At 36.5% G+C, this 20,291-nt stretch overlaps 1 protein-coding gene and 1 pseudogene across 1 annotated transcript in view; one reads left to right on the forward strand and one right to left on the reverse strand.

The window, feature by feature from the left end:
- The window catches only part of Arhgef9 (Cdc42 guanine nucleotide exchange factor 9), a 374,830-nt gene that overhangs the window by 72,734 nt on the left and 281,805 nt on the right, over positions 1–20,291 (forward strand). The window lies entirely within an intron of this gene.
- LOC107155638 lies at positions 932–2,774 on the reverse strand (annotated as a pseudogene).

The following is a 20,291-nucleotide window of genomic DNA, read 5'->3' on the forward strand; positions in this document are numbered from 1 at the left end:
TTTCTATTCTTTTTAAATCTTCACCATGATGGTTCCATTGTGATATATTTAACAACTCCTCCTTAAAAAGCCACGGGCTACATTTTTGTATTGTATCAACATATGCCCTGACTGTTCTTGATTTTACTGAGATGCCTCCTTCCTCTAACAATTTACTTAACACTCTTTCAGTTTGTTTTTTGCTAATTTCTGATCCCGTATTTCTACTATAATACAACCCAACAAGATAACACCAAACAAAACCGAGACAGAATGAAATAAAAAGGGAACAACAAAAAGTCATTATAGCCTTTCTATCCTCCTGACATGTGCATCCGTCCTTTCTCCCTATCTGTTCCTCAGACGTAAATAGTTTTTCCTCAGATGTGAGCGGTTTTTCTTCCGTCTCACTCATCTCCAGGGACAGGCAACTTAAAACAAAAGTGAAGCAAAATAAAAGAGGAATCTTAAAATGGCTACCCATCCTCTCGCCCTGCCCTCAGGGGCGAGCAGTTTCACTTACCCTCAGTCGCTCCCCGTGCGAGCCACCAAATGCCGCAGTCTGGCTGGACACAATCAGGAGCCACTTGTCAAAAGAAACTAACTTTATTTTTAGAACCACACACACCAAACAAAACAGCCTCTCAGGAAAAACCCTCAGAGCCTCAACTGCCACCACCAGCTTTCCACAGAAAATCTCTCAATATTTTCTGTAAAATATTGAGACTCTTACAACTTATAAGGATCAATAAATGTATGAATCATATCATTCATAATCTTGGATGCTGAAATTGCATAAACCTTCTATTAAATGGAACAAGAGTTAGACAAATAACCAAGTTACCATATAGAACAATGATACACATTGTACACTGTGTTGTCACCATGCCTTATCCACCTTCCACTAAAGAGAATATTAGCTTTCCTCTTCAAAAACATAATTAATTTTTTCTTAGCCTTCATTTGGAACAAGAAAAGCTGTTGGATGTGACCTTGGAACATCCAATGGCCATGGCAGATTATGAACCCTAACTGTAAGTCTGGCTTGGGCTCTTTTTTCCTCTTTTTTTTTTCTTTCAAAGCCTCCTCATACTAGCCTGGGAAGGCATTAGGAATGGTATTATGGATCTTAGCAAAAACTCCAGAACTTTCATCTTGCTGGTTTCAGTATGGATCTTGGGCCCCACAGGAATTCATAGCATGAGGGATCACTGTTTTCCACTTGCCAATAATCTAGGAACTTTTCTTTCACTAAATCTCTGGTTATCAGCTTCCTGGGATCCCCAAAGATGAAGTGCCTCTTCCCATCATACACCCCCATCATATTTAGAACTGCCAAGACTTGCTCCTCATTGGTGCAGTTGCCCTTTCATCAGCAGGCCACTTTGCATTGTAGTCTAGTCCCATTTATTGATAAGGACATGGTTATTCTTGTTCAGATCCACTTCTTTTATGTCAAGACTAAAGGCCAGCTCTAGGTGCTTTGAGGCTTGCTTCAGAATCTCAGATTAGTGATTCTTGAACATTTGGATTATATTTTTCAGCATATCTGCCTTTGTACTGGGGTCTTTCATTCAATACTTGTACACCAGGTGATAAACCAATACGGTAACTTTCTGATCTAGAAGACTTTTGTGCCAGTGCTCAGTGATAGCCTGTGAGGCATTTGGCCTTCCCTCAACCTGTGGTTGGTGTGTCTATTAGCTGTTGTATATGGAACAGCTGTAGCAGTAGCGGGCACAGTAGATGGCTCTCCCACGTTCTTTTTGATTGCTGATTGCTCCTGCAGTAGATGAACTCTGTGGGCTATATTTGAAATGAGGACATAAGAAAGAGAGTAGCTTTAACATCACTCCCATTCTTGGGTTCTTCTTGTGCCTGGCAGTGTTTCTCACCAGCAAGGAGCTTACTCTTCTGACCCCAAGGCAAGATGACTGGCCAGAGACAGTAAGCAGGAGTGTCAGAGAAAATACAGGTGATTCAGTGCCCTCTGCTGTACAGCAAGCCAGTGGTTTCTGAAGGCTCAAGTTAGGAACATGGCTCTGTAATGCCTCTGTTGGGGGAAGGTGAGGGGAGGAGAGAGGAGCGGGGAGGGGGAGGATNGGAGAGGAGAGGTGGGAAGGAGGACAAAAATAAAGTGTACATAAATTTATGAATAAAGATTTTGTGGTTATATATATGCAATGAAATATTTTCAACCATAAAAAATCATGAAATATATACATGCTACAACATGGATGAACATTGAAATCATGCTAAATGAATACAGTTAGTCATAAAAGGCCACATATTGTATGATTCCATCCATATTAAATGTACAGAAGAGGGGAAATATAGAGACAGTATATTAATGGTTGTTTATAGCTGGGATGTGGATCTGGGCAATGGGCAAAGAGACGACCAAGATAGGGCATGAGGTTTCTTTTTGAGATGATGAAAATGTTCTGTGGTGATGGTTGCACATGTCTGTGAATATACTAAGAAACATTGACTTAAATAATTAAAAAATGTTTTCCAGCTACTTTTTTAAATTATAAAAAGTTTAATTTTCAAATAAAGGCTCAATATATTCAATGTGTGCAGTATAATGATTTGACTTATATATTGTGTAATGACTACCACAATCAACTTAATGAAATGTGCTACCACCCATGTTGTATGTTAGAAACCCAGAAGTTGTTTCTGTTATAACTGAAAGTCCATACCCTTTGTTCTCTCCACTTCTTCATCTCCCAGACTCTGGCAACCACAGGTCTACTTTGTGTTTCTATATGTTCCACTTTATTAGATTCCATATTTAAGTGAGATCCGACAGTATTTGTCTTTCTGTGTCTTCCTAATTTCACTAAGCATAATGACCTTCAGATTTATCCAAATTGTTGCAAATGGCAGGTTTTTCTTTTTTGTGGTTGAGTAATATAATATACAATTGCTTTATCCATTCGTCCATCACTGAAAATTTTGTTTCCATAGTTTGGCTATTATTAGTGAAGTTGCATTGAACACAGTATTACAGCTATTTCTTCAAGAACCCAATTTCATTTTTTTGTTTGTTTGTTTGTTTTTGGCCAGGGATTGAACACAGGGATACTTAATCACTGAGCAACATCCCCAGCCTCATTTTCATATCTTATTTTGAAACAGAGTGTCATTTGCTGAGTTGCTTTAGGGCCTCACTGAGTTGCTGAGGCTGGCTTTGAACTTGCGATCTTCCCACCTCAGCCTCCTGAGTGGCTAGGATTGTAGGCATGTGCCACCATGCCTGGCCACTTTGAATATATAACTGGAAGTGAGATTGCTGGTCCATATGGTACTTCCATTTTTAACTTTTAAAGTAATTCCATAATGTTTTTCATAATGATTGCACTGATTTACATTCTCACTAACAGTGTATAGGGGTTCCTTTTATTCTACATCCTTGCCAACTCTTTTTATCTTTGCTTTTCTGATAATAGTCATCCTACCAAATATAATAATTCATTTTTTGTAGTGCTGGTTATTGAATACAGGCCTTGAACAAGTGGTAAGCAAGTACTCTACCACTGAGCTGTATTCACTGTGGTTTAGATTAAAATGTCTTTGATGGTTAGTGATGGTGAGCACCTTTATATGTATCTGTTGACCATTTGTATATGTTCTCCGAAAAAATGTTTATTCAGGTCCTTTGCCAATTTTTTAAAAATTAGGTTATTTTTATTGTTATTGTGGTGACTGAATTCCTTATATGTTTTGAATATTAACCCTTTTCTAGATGTATGCTTTGGGTATTTTTTCCTCCCATATGTTGTCTTTTTATTTGGTTAATTATTCCTTTGTTGTTCAGAGTCTTTTTAGTTTGAAGTTGTCCTACTTCTTAAATTTTGATTTTGTTTCGTACTTTTGGTGTCATATCTAAAACATTACTTCCAAGACCATTGTGAAGACACAGTTTTCCTTCTAGAAGTTTTGAGATTTCAAATCTTACATTTAGGCCTTTAATCCATTTAGCCTTAATTTTTGTATATGGTGTATAAGAAAAGTGTGATTTCATTGTTTTGTATATTGATAGCCAGTTTCCCCTGGACTGATTACTGAAGAAAATTTCTTTTCCCCATTGTGTATTCTTGGTGCCCTTGTTAATGATTAATTAATCGTATATGTATGTGTTATTTCTGGGCTCTATGATCTGTTCCATTGTATTAGGTATATTTTTTTTTTGCCAGTACTAGGCAGTTATAATTAATGCAGCATTATACATTATTTTGAAACTAGGGAGTGGTATGATTCCAGCCTTTTTTCTTCCTCTGAAAATTGATTTCACAATTTCAAGGTTTTTTTTATATTTATTGAGAAAATGCCATTGGAATTCTGATAGTACATACATTGAATTTGTAGATCACTTTGGTAGTACTGACATTCTAACAATAGTAAAATTTTTATTCTTGAATTTTGGTTATATTTCTATTATTTGTGTTCTTTAATCAGTTTTTTTTCACAGATTTCTTATAGCTTTCAGTGTTCAGATCTCCTTGGTTAAATTTATTTCTAAGTATTTTTCCATGATATTGTAAATGAGATCATTTTCTTAGTCCATTATTTTTTTTAGTAGTTCATCAGTAGTACTTACACAACTGGTTTTTATATATTGATTTTGTATCCTTCAATTTCCCTGAATATCAGTTTTTGGTGGAGTCTTTAGGGTTTTCTATACAAGTTTATATAATTTGAAAACAGGACAATTTAACATTTTTCTTTCCAATTTGAGTGCCTTTTATATCTTTCTCTTGCATAATTGAATGCAAGTGGTAAAAGTGGGCATCCTTGACTTGACGTTGATATTAAAGAACAAGTTTTAAGCTTTTCACCACTGAGTATGATGGCAGCTATGGGTATGTCCTATATGGCCTTTATTAGGTTGAGGCACATTCCTTACATATCTATTGACAGTTTTTATCATGAAAGGATGTTGTCATTCTTCAAATGCTTTTTCTCCAACTGTTGAGAAAATAATATGATTTAATCCTTCATTCTCTTAATGTAGTGCATCACCTGTGTTATTTTGCATATGTTGAACTGTCTTACATCACAAGGATAAATCCCAATTGATCATGTATGATCTTCTTAATGTGTTGTGGAATTTGTTTTGCTGGTATTTTCTTGAGAATCTTTGCATCAGTGTTCATCAGGAATGTTTACCTTTCCTTTAAAAATTATTCTTATCTGGCATGCTCTGAGAGTAATACTGACCTCCTGAATTTTTTTTGCAAAAGTTTCAGAAAGATTGGAATTAATTTCATTAATTACTTGAAAGTTTGGTGGAATTTGCACATGAAACCATATGGTCTTAGGCTTTTGTTGTTGTTGAGTTTTTGATTGCTCATTCAGTCTTTCTCATTATTGGTTTCTCTTTATTTATGATTCAGTCTTTGAAGATGATATGACCCTAGGAATTTATCCATTTACTCAAATTACCCAGTTTATTGGTTTATAATTTTTCACAGTACTTTTTTATGGTATTCTATATTTCTGTTGTCTCAGATGCAATGTCTCCTCTTTCATTTATAATATTATTTATTTAAATCCTCTTTTCTTTTTTTGTTTTCTAGCTAAAGAGCTATTGATTTTGTCGATGTTTTCAGAAAACCAACTTCTTTTTTTTAATCTTTTCTATTATTTTTCTAGTCTCTTATTTATTTCTGCTGTATTTTTGTTTGGTTCCTTCTGCTGATGTTATCTTTTTCTAGTTCTTTGAAGTGCAAAGCTAGGTTGTTTGTTTGAGATCAGTCCCACCACGTTCTTCTTCCTTACTGTTTTGGTACTAGAAATGGAACCCAGGAGCACATTACCACTGAGCTACATCCCCAGTCCTTTTTAACTATTTTTTTTTTAAATTTCGAGACAGGCCCTTTCAAGTTGCCAAGGGTCTTAAAAAATTGCTGAGGCTGGCCTTGAACTTGTGATCTTCCTGCCACAGCCCCCAAGTAGCTGAAATTACAAATGTGAACCATGATACCCAGCTCTCTTCGTTTTAAATGTAGATATTTTACTGTAACTTTTCCTCTCAGAATTGTATTTCCAGCATCTCATAAATTTTGATATGTTGTATTTCCATTTCTGTTTGTTTTGAGATAATTTTACTAAAGTTTTGATTTATTCTTTGACCAATTTATTATTTAGAAGTATGTTTTTTAATTTACATGTATTTGTGAATTTTCCAAAATTTCTTCTATTGATGATTACTAGTTTTATGCCACTGTGGTAAGAAAGCATACTTGATATAATATCAGTATTCTTACATTTGTTAAGATTTTCTTAACTCAACATATATGTGCTTGGGAATCATGAGTATTCTGCTGCTATTGGATAAGAAATGTTCTGTGAATATTTGTTGGATCCATGAATGACCTAACATTCCTATGTGCATGTGTGAATAAACCACAGTGTAACTCTGTTTCATACAACCAAAAGACACTAATTTTAAAATTTTAAAACTATGGTAGATGACAGAGGGATCAGTGAAGTGAAGGGAGGGGAGTGGTGGAATTGTAGTTCTGTGTCTTGCATCTGGAGCACATGGCATTGTGGTGTTCTCTCCACTCAGTTCACTGCTGTAACTGAGTGGTGGATGGGGGCGGGGGGAGGGGAAGTACTGGAGACTGAATCCAAACAAATTATATTCTATGCTTTTATAATAATGTCAAAATGAATTCTATTGTCATGTACAACTAAAAAGAACCAATAAGAAAATAAATGGGTAAATTGCATGGCACATTAAGTATAGATTAATGCTATGTTTTTTTTTTCTATGTATTTTTTTATTGGTGCATTACAGTTGTACATAATGTTGGAATTTGTTGTTATATATTAGTACATGCATGCAATATAACAATTTGGCCAATATCCTGCCCCAGAACTTCCCCACTTTCTCTCCTCCTTCCACACTCTGGTCTCTTTCCTCCATTCTACTATTCTTCCTTTGCTTTTTATGCGATCACCCCACCCCCAACCCCTCAGTTCTCTTTTCTGTTTTTTCTCTAGTTTCCATGTTTAAGAGATAACATATGACCCTTGACCTTTTGAGTCTGGCATATTTTGCTTAATATAACGGTCTCTAGTTCCATCCATTTTTCTGTAAATGACAATTTCATTTTCTTTATGGCTGACTAAAACTCCATTGTGTGTGTATACCAAATTTTCTTTATCCATTCATTCTTTAGGAACACGTAGGCTGGTTCTATGATTTAGTTATTGTGAATTGTGCCACTATAAACATGGGTATGCATGTACCACTATAGTATGATGACTGTAATTTTTAAACACTTATTTTTTTAGTTGTAGGTGGACAATAATACCTTTATTTTTTTATTTTTATGTGGTGCTGAGGATTAAACCCAGTGCCTCACGCATGCCAGGTGAGTACTCCACTGCAGAGTCCCTGCCCCAGCCCAATTCTTTAGCATAAATAATGAGGAAGTGTAGCTTGGTGATATGGTGGTTTTATGCCTGGTATTTTGAAGAACCTCCACAGTGATTTTCATAGTGGTTATACTAATTTACAATCCCGCCAACAGTATGAAAGTGGTCCTTTTTCTCCATATCTTCTCCATTATTTATTATTGTTTGCATTTTCAACAGCTGCTACTCTGATTGGAGTGAGACAAAAATCTCAGTTTAGTTTTGATTTGTATGTCCCTAATTTCTAATGATGTTGAACATTGTTTTCATAAAATTGTTGGACATTTTTATTTCTCCTGAGAAGTGTCTATTTGGTCTACTTATTAATTGGGTCATTTTTTGGTGTTAAGTTTTCTGAATTCTTTATATATTTATTCTTAATTGTTTCCTCTGCTGTGCAGAACCTTTTTAATTTGATGCAGTACCCTTTACTGAACCTTTGCATTATTTTCTGAGCTTTAGGATTCTATTGAGAAAGTTGTTGCTTGTGTCTATATGCTGGAGTGTTGGCCCTACATTTTCTTCTAGGAGTTGAATAGTTTCTGGTCTGATTTCTATATCTTTGATCCATTTTCATTTTTTGGATTTTTGTTTAGGGCAAAAGATAAGGGTATATTCTAATTCTTGCACGTATGGATAACCTGTTTTCACAGCACCATTTGTGAAACAGCCTGGGTTTTCTTCAATATATCTTTTCAGCAACTTTATCAAAGATCAGATGACTGTAGATGTGTGGGTTTGGCTTCATGTCCTTTATTCTCTACCATTGGTATGTGTCTTTTTTTGTGCCAGTATGTTTTAGTCAGCTTTTTCACTGCTGTAACTGAAAGACCTGACAAGAACAATTTTAGAGGAGGAAAAGTTTATTTGAGCTCTCACTGTTTGAGAGGTTTGAGTTCATAGATAGTGGCTCAGTTCGTAGGCCCTCATGGTGGAGCAGAATATCATGGCAGAAGAGTGTGGCAGAGGGGAGAAGCTCCCATGATGATCAGGAAGCAGAGAGTGAGACTCTACTCACTAGATACAAAATATATACCCCAAATTGGCATTCCTGCCAGTGTCCACCTCCTCCAGCCACACCCTACTTGCCTTCAGTTATCACTTAGTTAACCCTCATTAGGGTTTAATTCATTGATTGGGTTAATGCTCTAATAACCCAATCATTTACCCTTTTAATGTTTGTGCATTGTCTCATACATAATATATAAATCATAATATTACTCCCTTCGCCCCCAAAAGCTCATGCTCATCTCACAATGCAAAATGCATTTAATCCATTTTCAAGAGTCCCCATAGTCTCCACAGTTCAGACATTGCCCAAAGTTCAAGTCCAAAGTCTCCTATGAGACTCAAGGCTTTCTCTCATCGTGAGCTTCTGTGAAAAATCAAAAGCAATTTACAAATATCCAACATATAAAAACACAGAGTAAGCATTTCCATTCAGAAAAATAGGGGCATAGAAAGAAGGGATGGACCCAAAACAAGACTGGAATCTACAGAATTGTAGTTCTTTGTCTTGCATCTGGAGCACATGGCATTGTGATGTTCTCTCCAAAGGGCTTGCATCTGCCCCTATGGTTTTGCTGGTTGTAGCCAACATGACCTCTATGTTGGCTTGTCTCTACTCAATTCCTGCAGTTTTCCTTAATAGACATCCAACATTACTGGCATTTCTTAATATTGAAGGTCTCAGTGCAGTTATGGCTTCCTTCTTTCATCTCCATGCATCACCCTATCAGGGGCATCCTGAAGGGATTCCAATCCTGCTACATTTTGCCTGGCTTCCCAGGCACTCCTTTGAAATCTTCATGGAAGGCTCCATGACCCCTAACATCAGCATCCAGCAATCCTGAAAGAAACAGCACCATGTGGTTGGCACCAAGGTCTGTTGCCATCTCCAGGAGTAACTAAGCCTCTAGGGATCCTGGCTGCAGCAGTCTCTGAGTTCCTGTGTGGCTTGGCAAGGTAAAACAACTTCCTAGGCCACCCTGTGCAAGCATGGTGCACGGCAAGTGTCTTCACAAAGGAAATTTTACTTTTACTCCCTTTAGCCTGATCTTGCCAATTCCTGAGATGCCCCCAAGCATATTTCTTATTGCCTCTCAGCGACGTCTAGCATTTCTTTAGTGGCAGTGATGTCTTTAAAAACTGCAATTTCTTAGTCCCAGTTTTACTCCCACCTTTCAAGGTCAAGTTTTTCAAATATTTCGTTCTGCTTTCTGCTCACAGGAAAGCAGGAAGCTGAAACTCCAAACCTTAGTTCTTGTGTTCCCATGAAAGAAAATTTAGAGTTAGACACTAAAAGCCATGCAAGAGAACTTTATTATAAGTGAAAGTGAGGTGAAGGTAAAGTAAAAGCAAAGTGAGGCTTAAGCAGAAAGTACTCTCTAGAGACAGAGTAGGCCGTCTCTGAGCAGAGAGCAACAAAGGAGGTAATGCTATCTCCAAATTTATTCCTGTTTGATGTTTACCAGGAGAACTGGAGACCAGGTTCTGTACTTTTTGCCAATCAGGTGTTCAATTCCTCTTTCACATTGGTTGGTGGAGTGTTTGACCTTAGTTGGTTCTCTCTGGAACTGTCAAGGTGGCCATTCTATTTAGGGGGGCTTCATCTACAAGTCAACCCCATATTAATGTGGGCAATTAGGGCCAATAGCTGGTTAGAAGTTATCTTAGTGTGCCTGTACTACTAAATGAATCTTTCTTCCCAGACAAATGGAGATGACTACAGCCATAATTCCTAGCTTCTCACCAATTTCAATGGACCCTATCAAGAGTTAATCCCCCCATTAAACCTTACTTTTGACATATTTTCCCATTAGCTCCTTTGCTTCTGTTTATTTTCTACAAATTAATTACCTGCATTTCCTTTCTTGTCCACTTTGAAAGTAGTTCAAAGAAGACCTTAGAGTAATTTAAAGAACACTTGTGACCTCTCCATGAATTTCACTGTTCATTGCTAGCTACTACCTAACACTGTATTTATTTTTATTTTCAAGTTTATTGATTTCAGCTCTGATCTTATTTCCTTCCTTCTACTGGCATTGGAATTTTTTAAAAGGCCTTGTTTGTTTTGGATCTTTCTGAATTTCTTATGTAGGCACTCATAGCTATAAAATTGCTCTTAGAACTGCCTTCATAATGTTCTAGATGTTCTGATATTTTATATCATTATTCTAATTTGAGTCTTAGAATTTTGAAAATGTTCTGCCTGATTTTTTTCTATAACCTATTTATCATTCAAAAGGTTGTGGTTCAGGGGCTGGGGATATATCTCAGTTGGTAGAGTGCTTGCCTCTCATGCACAAGGCCCTGGGTTCAATCTCAATGCACCACCAAAAAAAAAAAATAATAATAATAAATAAATAAATAAATAAAAACTAAGGTCAAATGTTTTCTCTGATATGTGAAATCTAACCCACTATAAGGTTGGGGATAGAAGTTCAGTAGATTAGACAAAGGGGAATTAAGGGGAAAGAGGGGGATAGGAAAAGGAAAGACAGTGGAATGATTCTGACAAATTTTTCTTATGTACATATATGAATACACCACAGTGAATTTCACCATTGTGTGCATCCACAAGACTGGGGTCCTAATTAAAATAAGATATATTCCATGCTTGTAGAATTATATCAAAATAGACTCTACTGTCATATATAACTAAAAGAACCACTAAAATATAAAAAAAATAATAAAAAAAGATGTTGACAATCTCCATGTGTTTATATAGTTTCTATAGGGTTTGGTCATGTTGATTTCTAATTTCATTCCATTATGATCTGATAAGATGCAAGGAATTATATATTTTTTATTATTTTCTAAGAGTTACCTTGTGGCCTATAGTGTCTGTTTTGGAGAAAGTTTCATGAGCTGCTGAAAAAAAAAGTGTATTTACCTGTTGTTAAATAAAATATTTTATACATGTCTATTAAATCCACTTGATTTATAATACTTCTCAGATCCAAAAATTCTTTTTTGTTTTTGTTTTTATTACTGAGGTTTTAACCCAGGGACGCTTAACCACTGAGCCACATCCCCAGACCTTTTAAAAATATTTTATTTACAATGAGGGTCTCCCTGGGTTGCTTATGGCCTCACTAAGTTTCTGAGGCTGGCTTTGAATTCATGATCCTCCTGCCTCAGCAGCCCAAGCCCCTGGGATTACAGGCATGTGCCTCCATGCCTGGGCTTCAAAGAGTTTTTACTGAATTTAGATCTAGGTGACCTTCTAATGGTGAAGGAGGTGTGTTGAAATTACCCAGTATTTTTGTACTGGGTTCTATCTGTGGCTTAAATATAGGTAATGTCTCTTTTATGTAATTAGTTGCACACATGTTTGGGGCATAAATATTTATTATTGTTATATTTTCTTATTGGATTCTTCCCTTTACTAGTATGAAGTGACTTTCTTTTTCCCTTTTAGTTAATTTTAGTTTGAATCTCATTTGTTAGATGTGAGAGTAGTTACTCCTGCTTTTTTTTTTTTTTTTTTGGGCTCTGCTCACATGTTATATCAATTCCTAGCCTTTGTCTTTCATCTTTTGTCTGTCTTTGCCCATAAGGTAAGTCTCTTGCAAACAAAATATAGTTGGGTCTTATTTTTCTATGCATTTTTAAGCCTATGTCTTCTAGTTAGAGAGTTGAGACCATTTATATTCAATGATTTTATAGAGTGATGTTTATTAATTCCTACCATATTGATTTACTTCTAATGTTTAATTTGTTCCTATTTCTCATTTACTTAGCTACTCTTCAAATGATTTTTTTTTCTTTTGTGAACTCTAATTTTTTAATTTCTTCTGTGTGGAATATTTCTTTCTTTCTTCCTTTCTCTTTTTTAAATAAAATAACTTTACTTTATTTATTTATTTTTAATATGGTGCTGAAGATCGAACCCAGGGCCTTGCATTTGCTAGGGGAGCTCTCTACCACTGAGACACAATCCCAGCCCTGTGTGGAGTATTTCTTTAAGGAAGTTTTGTAGTTACAGCTTAGTAGTCATGAATTGTTTTAGTTTCTGCTTATCTTGGAGGGTTTGTATTTCTCTTTGATTTTGAAGGATAAAAAATCAAATAAAAAATTAAAAAAAAGTCTGGGAATGTGGCTCAGATTGCTGGATATAGCAGTCTTTGTTGACATTTATTTTCTTTAAGGATTTGTCATGCATCATCCCAAAGACCTCCTGGCTTTTAAAGTTTTGCTGAGAAATCAAAATTAATTCTGATTGGCTTGCCTCTACATGTGGCCTGATGGTTTTTTTTTAATCTCTTGAGGCTTTTAAAATTCTCTCCTTATTCTGTATGTTAGGCATCTTAATTATAATGTGTCATGGAGAGGTTCTTTTTTCATCTTGTCTATTTGGGATTCTCAATGTGTCTTGTGGTCTCAGGGTTCAGAAAATTTTCTGTTATTATTTCCCTTAAGACATTACTCATTCTATTAGCCTGCATATCACAACCCTCCTCAATTCTGATGATTCTTAAATTTGGTCTGTTAATGTTGTCCCAGCATTTTTACATATTCTGATATTGTTACTTATATTTTTAATACTGTTTGAATGTTCAGATTGGCTGCTTTGTCTTATAGCTTTAAGATTCTGTCTTTGGCATGATCTACTGTTCTAGAGAGATTGTTTTGTATCTTTGTTTTCCAATATTTGTATTTGCTTTTTTTTCAATATCTCTATCTCCTTATTGAATTTTTCATTCATATCCTGTATAGACTTCCTTAATTCATTCACTTGTTTTTCCATGTTCTCTTATAATTCATTATTTTCCTAATTATTCTTTTGATTTTTTTCCCTTTATTTTTGCAGTATTAAGGATCAAACCCAGGGTCTCATACCTGCTAAATATAGCTCTACCACTGAGCTATATCCCCAGCCCTCTTTTGAATTCTTCATCTATTATTTTATTCCATTCAATACCTTTGGGCTCAGATGTTGGTGAATTATGAACTTCAGGAGGTTTTGTGTACCTTGATTTGTCATATTACTTCTATTCCTGTGTTTTGTTTCATGCATCTGTTTGGTGGATTTCTCTTGTACTCTTATGTGTGAGCTTTTTGGGGGTACAACATTCACTTGCCAAATCTCCTAGAGTGATCTAGATTGAATCTCCTTGTAGTGTGGTTTCGCCTTTGTATTACTTCCCTATGTTTTTGCTGTAGCAGTGAATATCTATGATTGGGACCTGAGGGCTAACCTCTTTCCATTCTGTTGAGAGCCACAGCCGAAGGGGCCCCAGCAAACTTCCAGCTGCCGGCTGATGATTGGCTCACAGTGGCCCCAGCAACATCTAGCTGATTGGCTCCTCTGCGGTGATGCTCATTGGGCTGTTTCCCTGCCCTTTCAGACCACGGAGCTGCTCATTGCGGGACTTTTTTGGCTCTGCCCACGTGACCCAGCCTCAAGAGCAGGAGGATTGTGGGAGGTGGAGAGAAGCTTGTGTGGGAGAGAGAGGCTTGTGGAAAGCTGGTGGTGGCAGTTGAGGCTCTGAGGGTTTTTCCTGAGAGGCTGTTTTGTTTGGCGTGTGTGGTTCTAAAAATAAAGTTAGTTTCTTTTGACAGGTGGCTCCTGATTGTGCCCAGCCAGACTGCAGCACCATTCCTACTTGGGTCCTGGCTGTTGGTTTGTGTTTTTGTCATTTTCATTCTTTGTATTAAAGTATTGCTACAGTTTGAATGTCATTAATTTGTGTGTGGAGCAAGGTGCACCATATTTTGGATGAGTTTGGTTCAGCAGCAATGTCTCTACCCTGTATCCTTGTAGGTCCCCAGAAACTCACAGGATAGGGGAAACAATAGAAATTACCAGTGCATGCAATAAATGCATTAAAATAAATACCTGTTTCCTACTATGATATCTATAACATTACCACAAAAAGACAGGAATAGTGTGGTCAGAAGATGTCTACAGCAAAAACAATAAGTAACTATGAACTAGATTTGATGTTAAAGCAAACAGCAGTTGTCAACTTTGCCATCCATAGCAGTAATAATTGCGACAACATGAGTGGTGTGGGTAGGAGTTATGTAAGAAAATTAGTTCTAAAAGATGATAAAAATACAGTTAAGAAAGAAACATGTGATATGAAGGTAAAAGAGAGTTTACAAATGCAGAAGAAATGTAGCAGGTCATAGCATAAAGAAGGAGGAGAAAAATAGGAAAAACAGAGCAAAAAGCAAGAGAAAGTAAGAACAAGACAATTTGTCTGTTAGTACCAATAGAAAGGAGACAACGAAAAATAAGAAAAGACAAAACTAAATCAAAATAAATACACCATAAATCCTAACTCTCAAAAGATATGGCAAGGAAAAATAGCTACATTTAAAAATGGTAAAATGAAAATAAATCAAAAAATATGTACATATATGTCCATGAACCAATCATCACAGCAAGAAAACAAAAACAAAAGGAAAGAATGTTCTTAATGAAAAATAAAGGAATTGTCTCCACTGAAGTGGTCAAAGGAGCCAACGAGAATGGATGGACAATGCCTATGCACAATTTTCTTTCTTTCCATTTCTTCTTGGGCTATGTCCTGAAAGAGAGAAAGCAAGGCCTTTATTTTGTTCATTTATTTATATGCAGTGCTGAGAATCAAACCCAGTGCCTCACACATGCTAGGCAAGTGCTCTACTGCTGAGCTACAGCCCAGCTCCCAAATTCTCCCTTTTTTTGTATTGCTCAGTGAGCTGCCAGATGGAGTAGTTTAGGGCTGAAGCTGGTTGAAATAGCTCTCAGCTTCCCTTTTCACCAGTATAAGGTATGATGGAGTAGGAAGTTCTATCATTAGGAGTTTTGTCTGCGCAGACCAGATCAATGCACTCCCAGCATGGAGCTGCTATGTACTTCTATGAGGGGAGTTCAGGTGGCTGGGACTTAGTTCTAATCTTTCCTTAGGGGGCTTTGTATGGGTGGTATCTGCTCTGAAGATATTAGATTAACACATCCCTAGGGCCAGGCCAATGCTGATCTCTTTTGGGTGTCTACATCATCAGAGCTTCCCAGGAATTCTACCCATGGGGCAGGACAGATAATCCTCCACACATTCTGCTGTCCACAAACACAACCTTCCTAGCCTTAGTGACTCTGTGTATTCACACTGGCCTGTTCAGATTCCTAACCCACTTCAGTTAGTCATGTGAGTCACCAGACTCAAAGGAAAAACTGAGTTGGACAGACCTTCATTTTTCTGAATGGAAAATGACCTTAGCTTACATTTTGAGAAACTAGAAAAACAAGAGCAAATTAAACCCAAAGTAAGCAGAAGAAAGGAAACAGTAAAGATCATAGTGGACATCAATGAAATAGAAAGGAGAAAAATAACAGAAAAAAATCAATAAAACCTAAATCTGGTTCTTTGAGAATAGCAATAATATTTATCAACCTCTAGCCAGATTGTCCAGGAAAATCAAAGTTTGAAAACATATTACAAATAACAAAATGATAAAGGTAACATTACTATAGATACTCCATATTTTAAAACTATGAGGAAATACTAGGACAAATTTTATTCCAACAAATTTGATAACTCAGATGGAAATGAAATTTTGAAAAAAGCACAATTTCTGAAATGTGCTCAAGAAAAAAAAATTCCATGAATGGCTAGATATGGAAAGCATTATTTCTGGAACTTCTTTTTTATCTTAGGGATCTGAAAAAAAAGTATAATAAGTCACATTGAATCTAGGGCTTAACAGAAGTACATTTTTGGCAAAACTTTTTTGATTTGTTTTTCTGAGACATGATGCAAATTACAATCCCTCAACTCTCAGTTCCTCCATTAATAAGTGTAGATGGTTGTGAAGATTAAATAAAATGGTATAAATGCAATGTACTGGTCAGTCGTAAATTCCAGTTAGATCCTTTAGTCAGAGCAGCAAAACCAGTACAAACTGGAGCTGCTATTATGTTTTGTTGCTGTGTGGGGGAGGGTGAAGTAAATTCTCAATTATCTTATTAGTAACATCATAGTTCTAGTGACAGGTATTTGAAAATATGCACTGAAATAATGGTTCAAGTATAGTATTGATAATTACTTAGATTTCTGGAATACCTTTATGTTAAAGAAGAAAAGTGTTCCTTGAGGGATTCCCTCTCTTAGTTATGCACCATGGCTTTGGGTAAATTAAAAGAACTGAAGTCTTTATTGAGTTCTAGATGGGGAAATTGAAACTGCAAGAGGTGAGAATAAAACCCTTTGGTCGAAATACTTCCACTCTACCAGCTCTGGATTATCTTACTACCTCCTCAAATCTTCCCTCTATCCATCCTCAGTTACTCTCAATGAAGTTTTAAGTCCATTCATGCATCCTTGGTTAAAATTCACTATAAATTATTTTTTTTGTTTTACCAAGTTATGAAATGCTCTCTTTAGTCATCTCCTGGATTTCCATCGCTCCTTTCACGTCTTATTTCTCTTCTTGGAACTTATCTGTTAGGTTCTGCCAGTAGTAGACTCACCTAGATGCTATCTTCCCCCTCATGTTTCCATGAAAACCAAACAAGAAAAAAAAGGACTTGCATGATGACACAAGGAGTATGCTTTATTTTAGACCCACCGTCCAAATTCTTTCAAGGTCTAATGGAGTACTATTTGCTGGTATTGAGGTCTAGATTCGATTGACATCAAATGGATTTTAGTCATTTTCTTTTTAGCAAAGGCTAGACAGCTTTGCTTAATGTTTTCCTTTGAGAATAGTAATTACATGTTTCTTGATATCCACATTATTAATATGGATAAGTCACAACCAGGCCCTAGATGTTGATTTCTAGAAGATTGACCAATCATTTTATTGCCAGACTGATTTAAAGCAGGTATTTATGAACTCACCAGGGCTAAACCAGATTCTGTCCTGAATTTGGGGACAATTAAGACTATACAAGTTTTAAAAGGTAACTAGATGTGCAATAGTACAGACATTTGAAGTTAAATTAATTTTGATATATAAAACTCTTGTAAAGCTATTTATAATTCATTCAATAATTTAAGGGAATGAGGCATTCTGCTAAAAAGGATTCCACTAGAGATGAGTTGTCCAGATAGCTGAAGTAAATCCAATTAAATTCCAAAGCTTTTTGAACATTTAATTCTTATTTATATGGAAGTATATCTAAATATGCATCACTCATTTCCCTGCCTTCTTAAGCAAAATGTATTAGACTCACGTTAGCCCATTCTTGATGACTTCTGTGCTTCCAGCTCTCTGAATGGATGTAGTTAAGCCACTTGATCTCTTTGGGTCTCAGGTTTCCAAATTATTAGATGAAGGATTAGGCTAGATGAGCTCTAGCTCTGTCATGTTATTGTGGCTTTCTAGACCACTACTGGATTTGAGGTAGGAAAAGACTAAGTATGTATCTACTTGGGTCTTGGGTGTCAGAGAGACTATAGGAGAGGAAAATTGAAAAGTCCTCCATTTAGTAAGGACTACAGGCAGGCAAAGTAATCAAAAAGGGAATACTAGCTACCTGTTTCTAGAGTTTTTAATCCTTACTTCATTTCTGGGGATGGTCCTGATGGAGATCTTTGACCATATCTTCTTTGGTGGCCCAAATTGGTCAATGTTTTTAACCATTCTTCAGGCTGAAATCAGGCTTTATTCTCAGGGCTTCATACTCCAGTTTGCTCTTTTCCTCAATACCAAACAGACAGCTACTTAGGATGCCACTCATTATGGAAGCACCTCAGAGAATCTGAGCCAGAGTGGCTTTGGTGATTTTTGAAAACAATTCGAGTTTTCACTTGGGTGATTTTAGGAGAGGTGGACCAATATCTGTTCTATCCTGATATCTGTTGAATGTAAGGAATATACTGGGGTCTTTTGAATGTTATATTATCTTGTCTCCTCATACCAACCCAATGAAACAGACATCATTCTTTCCTTTTTACATATGTTGAAATTGAGTCTTGGAAAAAGAAAGGGGTATGCCTAAGATCATAGTGGCGAAGTGACAAGGATGGTTTAGAAACCTTGAGCTTATACTTGAAGTGAAATCTTGAAGACTTAAAGTGAAATCTGAAAAGTATGGGACAGATGGTCAGGTAAACTGTTGTTCTTGTCTGGTAAGTTAGAACAAATTTCAGTGGCCTGAGTTAATTGAGAAGATTAGAGGTGAGTCCCAAGGAATGAGTCCATTGGTACTTTCATCTCAAGGAGCCTTCATTTTCTGGTGGCTCGGTCCCATGCAATGAATTGCTTTATTTGTCTTTCTACTGAGGGTGAAAAATTTAGAAGGTAGGTCATCCTGTATTAGAACCATGTGGGATAATGTAGGCATTATTATCCCAGGTACCACTGACCCCACAGCCCATTCTCTTTGGAAATTCGGGGTGGGGTAGGAACATCCAGGTGTCTTTCCACATCTCTTCCAAATGTGAATTTCTTTATAAAAGATGGTGTTACACTCATGCCCTCTCGCTAGGTTCCATGAACATTATTAAAATTAAAACCAAGCATGTGCTTGCCATGTGACTTTAGGCAATTTTATTAGTTTTTCTGCACCTCAGCTTCCTTGGTTGTAAAATGGAGCTAACAGTACCAGCTTAATTATGTGGTTATGAAAGTTCAACTGAGAAAGTGCATAGCACAGTGCCTGCTATGTAGCAAGCATTGAATAAATGGTATCTGCTAATAAAAAAGAAAGAAAAGCATAATCCTGGAAATTGCTAACTGAGTAGTATGATATTCCAGGCATTGTTAGCCTAAAAGGAGCTGTGTGGTTGGTTGTTAAAAAACACTGGCTTTGATATCAAACACACCCATATTGAATCCCAGCTCTAAGCATAACCACAGGAAAGACACCTCTCTAAGCTTTCTTTTCTGCATCTAAAATGGGGATCAGAACATTTTCTAGCTGTGTGATGAGGATTAGTGAGGTGATGCATATTAAGGATGTGCATAACTCAATGTTTGGTTCACAGTAAATGTTGATGGCATATTAGCCATTATCATTCTTATGTCAGGCATCATGTCCTCTCATATTTATAATGCCATAGAGAGCTGATTGCAAGAGTAATTGATTGATATTTAGGAAAATTGCATTCAGATTCCAGTGAGCCTAGCAATGAATGTCCACTGACTCAAACAATTCTGGTATCATGCAGTAGTACTCAAGTAGGTATTAGCAGCAGAATATCTTTTATTATCCTACTAAGGCTTCTAAGGAAGGACAGGTGTGGGAGAGTGGACATTGGACATGGCACCAGGTGTTCAGTATTCTTATCCTAGCTCTGTTACTCACTGTCTGTGTGACCAGGAAATTTTAGTTAGGCTGATGAAAGATGTTTCTGTTGCAAAGTTATACCCATGTGTGAAATAGTTCTGAGTGATAAAAGTCAGTTGACCTTCTCACATATCATTGGTCCATTCTGTAAAATGGAGCCATAGATATACTCTAGAGGGCTATAAAAGTGGTAAACTGTAGAGGACTGACCTGCAAAACACTACTCACAGAAGGATTGACATCCATTTATTTATAAAGGGTCAGATAGTGAATGATTTTAGGCTTTTGCAGGACATGTATTGTCTATTGCAGCTATTTATTTTGCTTTTGTAGCACAAAATAACCATAGAAAATATGTAAATCAATAAGTGTGTCTATATTCCAATAAAACTTTTTGAAAATAGGTAGCAGGCCTTGGTTTGCATTATTTCTTCGTTACTGAACAACACTAATATGCTAGTAATATGCTAGGTACCTGGTAAGCACTAAAGATAGCAAATAAACAAGGTATGCTGGGGTGAGGTTCCTTGACCTGGTTCATCTTCTAATTACCCCTGTTGCAGCATGAGAGATACTTAGGTGTTTTCTAAGGTTCCATACATCTCTGCAGCTATGGTTGGTGCAAAAATTCACATTGTGCACCTGCTTT

Source organism: Marmota marmota, unplaced genomic scaffold (assembly GCF_001458135.2).
Source record: "Marmota marmota marmota unplaced genomic scaffold, marMar, whole genome shotgun sequence".
Taxonomy (NCBI): Eukaryota; Metazoa; Chordata; class Mammalia; order Rodentia; family Sciuridae; genus Marmota; species Marmota marmota.